At 41.5% G+C, this 5951-nt stretch overlaps 1 protein-coding gene across 3 annotated transcripts in view; it reads left to right on the plus strand.

The window, feature by feature from the left end:
• The first annotated feature begins 5287 nt into the window (after nt 1-5287).
• Znf329 (zinc finger protein 329) overlaps nt 5288-5951 on the plus strand; it is a 10678-nt gene continuing 10014 nt past the window's right edge. The window contains exon 1 of one of the 3 annotated variants that reach the window (XM_005361092.3): nt 5288-5454. The gene's annotated coding sequence lies outside the window, so the exon portion shown is untranslated. Of the gene's footprint in view, nt 5455-5816; nt 5898-5951 lie in introns of those variants that run through there. The other 2 variants (XM_026786187.1, XM_026786186.1) reach the window with 2 other exon arrangements.

Here is a 5951-nt window from a genome sequence, read left to right on the forward strand (position 1 = left end):
TCTTGTAGCCCAGGCTGGTCTCGAACTCACAGAGATCCGCCTGCCTCTGCCTCCCAAGTGCTGGGATTAAAGGCGTGCGCCACCACCGCCCGGCTAATTTACATGATTTCTAAAAAAGAAAAAGACACCAGGAAAAAAAAGCTGTTGTGGTGGAGCATATCTGTAATTCCAACACACAGGAGGGAGAAGCAGGAAGATCAGAAGTTCAATCTGTAAAATTCAGTATATTAGTAGTAGTCCAGTATTCCCTATTCTCTTGCAGTATATGTAGTAAATAATGATTCTGCATAAAATAAAATTCAGTATATCACATTCTTTTTTTCTACTGTAAGATTCTGAAAGTTGGATAGTGTATAGTCCCTAGGTTGTCACCCCCACTACCCCAAAAGTAGGGTTCTAATAGAATCTTGAATGTTTATACTTCCAGTGAAGTAACTTTTACAAGTGGAGGGTCTTGGAAAAGGATGTGTGTGATTAACTTTTTTGTGAAGTTGTATTTGTAATTATGTGTATGTATGTTTGTATGGGTAAATGCATGTAAGTCCAGGTGCTAGAGGAGACCAGAACATAATATCAGATCCTCTGGAGCTGGAGTTACAGGTAGTTATGAGATGTGGGTGCTGGGAACCTAAGTTGGGTCTCCTAGTAGAGCCGGAGGTGCTCTTACCTGCTGATCCATCTGGTGGCCCCTAGCTTTTAAAGATGTTGCCAGGTTATTTTCTGAGATGAGCAGTACCAATTCAGTTTCCCATGAGTAGCCATGGAAGATTGGTAGCTCTTTTAATTTTGCCAGTCTGATAGCTCAAAGTATTTATTTTGGTTATTTTATTTTTTAATTTGATTTTTATTTATTGTTGGTATACATGTATGTGGAAGTCAGTACAATTTTATGGAGTCGGTTTTCTCCTGCTTTTCCATGTATTCTGGGGAATGTGTCCTCAAGCCACCAGACTTGCATGGCCTGTGCACTATTTGCTGGGCCATCTTTCTTGCCTTATTTTTGTTACTCTAATTATTATTTCCTTCTCTATAAAACAGCCTGATCAGTATTTCACATATTTAGTAACTGTTTTGCTTTCTCTTTTGATTTGACCATTCAGAGCCTTTCAGTCTATTCCAGACTCCATTTGTTGAAGCTCTGTCTCCCTGTTACATGTTAATGTCTTTTATCATGTGTCTGTTTTCTCTGTACTTTTATCATTCAACGCTAGGAACATACAGTTCTTCTGTTTACACTTTGTGTACTTTTTATGACATCTATGGTACTTCTGAGAATATGTTTAATATATTTGAAGTATATGAGTTTATTATATGACTTGCTGCTTTTTAAAAGAAATGCATTAAGGGTTTGCAAACATTGATACAGTGGACTATTTTTGCAATATGGTGAAACAATACAATATGCATTTTCCAATATGCAAACTGGTGAAAATACATCAAATTGATAGACACATATATTCTATAATATTAATATATTAAAACACAAAGCTCAGCATTGGTATGTATTTCAGTGTTAGAGTGATTGCCAAGCATGTTCAAGGCCCTAGATTCAATCCCTAACATATTAATAAAACAACTCCAACATGCATTGGAAGCACTTAAAAAAATCTGTTTTTCAACATTACTGATTTGTACATTTTGCATTTGGTTGGTAGTCAAAGATAAGCCTGTTTGGATTTGTTTCTACTATATTCATTTCTGTTTGTTATTTCAATTCCAAATCAAATCTATATTGAGGGGCTCCCTGCAGTTATCCAGGCAGGGAAGCAAACCCAATAGAAGACGAGAATGAAAACCTGATTCAGACTGACTTTGTCAACCTGGGTCAGACTTTGGGGAGACAGACTAACGAAGTTCATCGTCTTCATTGTCAGCTTATTTAAAACACAGTGCAGTTTGGGAAAAGGTTTCCGAACAAGTCAGTCCAATCAGTTCAGTTCCAGGGGCACAATAAAGCTTAAGGTGTAATTACATAGAGACTCTTTTACAAAGTATATGTGACCGCGAGGGTGTATTCTATAGCTAAAAGGCTAGAATCCAATGTGGTCTCTGATATCATAGAGGTCAGCAGACCATAAAAATACGCATAATATCTTCCCTAAGGATGGGTAATGATCTAGGGAGGTTAGAGTCTGGGATAATCATTCTGGGGAATTAGGGTGAGGGCTTTTGCCATCAGGTATCAAAGCAGTCACCAGATCATTAATAACCTCCACTCTCAGCTTTCAGGATGCAATACAGATATTTGGTTTTTATCCGGCTATTGAGGAGACACCCCTGTGTGATTGATATTCCTGATTCTCTTAGTGCTTCTCTCTGAGTAGAAGGACCTTCATGATCTCAACACAATATTATTTTAGCTATTTTGTTTTATTCTGGTTTGTTGTTTTGTTGTTCTTTCTTTTTGTTGTAAGGATGTCCTATAGTCCAGGCTTTAAACTCCTGATTGTTTTGCATCCACATCCTGATTGCTGAGATTACAGAAATGCCTCCAAATGTCCAGCTTTTTGTTTGTTTTCCTTGTGAATGTTCCAGTGTCTCATGAATTAACTTATTTTAAGTCAGGTCTTCTGTATTGTAGGCCATGATGTCCCTTGAACTTCTAATTCTCCTGCCTTCACCGCCCAAGTGCTGAGACTATATACTACCATGCCATATTTAATACTTAATATTTAATCCCTAGAAAGAATATTTAAAGCTTTGCTTTTGAATTTGATATTTTTTTTTCACTTCACCATCCAGCCTTCAGAAGCTTTTGTTTGAATTGTCTGCTTACAAATTTGAGATTCAAGCTGTTCAGTTACGGAAAGCTTTCCATTCTAACTGCAGTTCCTGGGTTTGCTCATTTGATTTGGTTTAAGGGCATTTGTTATCTCTTACAGCAGTTAGTCTTCCTTGGTGGTGGTTTATGATGGCTGGCTCCCCCCCTCCCCAACAAGGTTTCTCTGTGTAGCAGTCCTGGCTATCCTGGAACTTGCTTGGTAGAACAGGCTGACCTTAGACTCACTGAGATCCACCTGTCTCTGCCTCCCAAGTGCTAGGATTAAAGCCATGTGCCACCAGTGCCCAGCCCGCTTGACTCATTTCTTTGCTGGTTGCTGGAGCCTTGTTTTTTAATATCCACAACATTACACACCCTTATTGATTGGGTCATGGTAAATGTCAGGCCAGTGAATGTGGCAGCTGCACACAAACAGCCATTTATTCTTCTGGGTCTCACCACGTGCCTGATATAGGCACCTTCCTCATCAGTGGAAGGACAACCTATCTTCCCTTTTGTTCTGGCTCAGCTCTTTGAAGTGTGCGCAGTTCAGTCAAGTCTAAGATGTCACAGAAAGGAAACCTCTCTCAAAGGAGAACACATATCTAAAGTATGATTCTGGGAAATTCTTAAGTTTTTTTTTCCCCCTTCTGCTTAGTTTATGAAAAAAAAAAAGAAAATAGTTCTTGTCATGGTTCCCTACATCAAATACTTTTCTTAGGTTCACTTGGATACTTGCTTAAATAGAAGAATGAGTCATGGGTCATTGTATCCCCCAATCCCCATTCAAGAAGCCACCTTCTTAGAAAACCCAACTCCAGAGAGAAGTTCAAATGTAAATGGAAAGAGAGAAAGACAGGTATAGTTTAGGGAACATGTAGTTTAAGTTGACGTAGAGTTCAGTACGTCCAGTTGAGGCAGAATCTAAAGAAAAGGAATAGTAAGGGGACAGTGGAGGAAGAGGAGCCTTCTCCACTCTGGGAGAAGTCTCATCAACTGAGAGTTAGCATTCCAGCACAAGTCACCAACTGTTGTAAAAATTGCCTGTGTAGAGGCTATGTTTATTTTACATAGAGGTGTTTTCAAATAAGAATGTTAAAATAGGAGTGAGCCATGGTTAAGGCCTAGGCACATAAAACTTCTGAGTTTGGCCTTACTCCTTCCCAGACATGAACCTGCAATTTTCTATTAGCCATGCAGACACGACCAAACTTTGTTTACAGTTAAAAAAAAAAACTGCTATGAAACTCTTGTGACCTAGGGTTTACTTTATCAGTTGTAAACTTTGGTGGACATTGCAACAAAGATCAACAGTGTCCTTACATGAATCACTACTCAAATCAAAAAGTAAAACATTAACAACTCTTTCCCAGGCGATCTCCCAAATTACAAAGGAGCAGAGCGACATTAGCATATCCTGATTCTTTGTTTAGGATGGCGACAGCTAGGCGACCACCTTCTGTGTGGCAGGTGCAAACTGTGGCCTGAAATTCTGGCAGCCATACAATGTAGAAATATGGGCCTGTATAATATGGCCCCTATATGCCACAGTTTCTAATCTTTCTGAAATAGACATTCAAATATATGTGCCTATGGGGGCCAGTGTTATTCAAAACGCCACAGTGGTGCATTCCAGCACTAGGGACAAAGATGTAGGAAAATCACTTAAAATCTGAGGTCAGACTTAGTGACACAAGACCCAATTATAAACAAAAGCTCACCACTATAAAATAACTCACTAATTTTTTTTTAAATCTGTGTTTTATAGAAGTATGGTTTTGGCTTTTTAAAGGCCAAATGTTTCTCCCTGGCAAGTGCAGGGATCACAGGCATGCTTCCTCCACCATGCCCACTTTGAATTTTTCTAAAAGTCAGAATTCTGTACATTAACATAAAAGATCGAGAACATTTATTTCCTTTCAACACAGTTTCTACTGATTATTACTGATTTTTAGCTACTGATTAAAAAACATTTGCTAATTTTCTAGAATCCTTAGCTGTTTTTAAATAGTTTTTAAGGATGTAGCCTGAGTCTGGAGATATGGAGAGAGAGGTTAAGAGCTCTTACTGCTCTTCTGTAAGATGGGTTCAATTCTCAGCACCCACATGGCGACGCAATCATCTATAATTTCAGACCTAGGGGATTTGACACCTTTTTTATATGGGGGAGGGCACTGCATGCACAAGACGCAGATATATGTGCATGCGAAACACCCATACACAAAAACTTTAAAAAATAGCTTATTTCCTCCTATGATTGTCAATAAAATAGGTGTATTTGGCTGAATGCTAGCATTTTCCCTTTAAGCGTATTTTTGTCAAGTTATGTAGTAAATAAAAATAAGACTCTATAACAGAATCTTAACATGGGGAGAACTTGGGAGAGACTATCTTGTATCCAGAGGCAGCCCTCTCAATTGTAAGGTAGAAAATGAATATTCGTGAGTCCTCAATGACTTAGTTATATCTACGTAAATAAAGGTGAAGAAACATTTCTTCCTGATCGCAATGCCTTGGGTGACAGGTCCAGGTAGCCTGTCTGGCCAGCTGCAGGGACCAGTGAACAGTGCAAAGCTCTTAAACCAGCACCTTGCTGCCAGAGGGGGCTGAATCTCCAAGATGCGCGTGAATCCCGGGACCGGAGTCTGCGCATGCGCGGTCGCCGCGAACATGGCTGCCGCCGATCGGCAACAGTGAGTTCTTCCGCGCCTCGGCGCCGTTCTATGCTTCATCTTCCCCGCCGAGTGTTGTGAGAGTGGGAGTCGGAGGGAGGGGGTGTTGCGGGGGTGGCGTGCATAGCGTCTGCGTCGGGTTTCACGGAGGCCGTGGGCGTTTCGGGCTCACCGGGAGGGTGTGGCCGGGATGCTGCTGTCCTGGCGGGTGTGCACGCCCCCGGTCGGAGAGGTCCGTCCCTTTCTGGCTGCAGTGAACGCTCCTCCTCCGCGCTGCAGTCGGTGAGGTGGGCCCTGCCCTTTCCTCCGTGGTACTTAGGAGCCCGGTGTTCTCGTCTCGAGCCCGGCCCTTCCGGAGGTTTTGCCGAGATCCTCTGGGCGCCAGGCCCCCGGATCTTCCGGTCTCGCGCTGAGTGGGCTACTAGGCTCAAGTGGGCGGGGATGCTTTCCGTGGAACCTTCTAGGTAGTTTTCCTTTTCCCTCCACTGATACTTGCAAAGTCTCCCAGCCTGTCTGTC

Source organism: Microtus ochrogaster, linkage group LG4 (assembly GCF_000317375.1).
Source record: "Microtus ochrogaster isolate Prairie Vole_2 linkage group LG4, MicOch1.0, whole genome shotgun sequence".
NCBI classification, from domain to species: Eukaryota; Metazoa; Chordata; class Mammalia; order Rodentia; family Cricetidae; genus Microtus; species Microtus ochrogaster.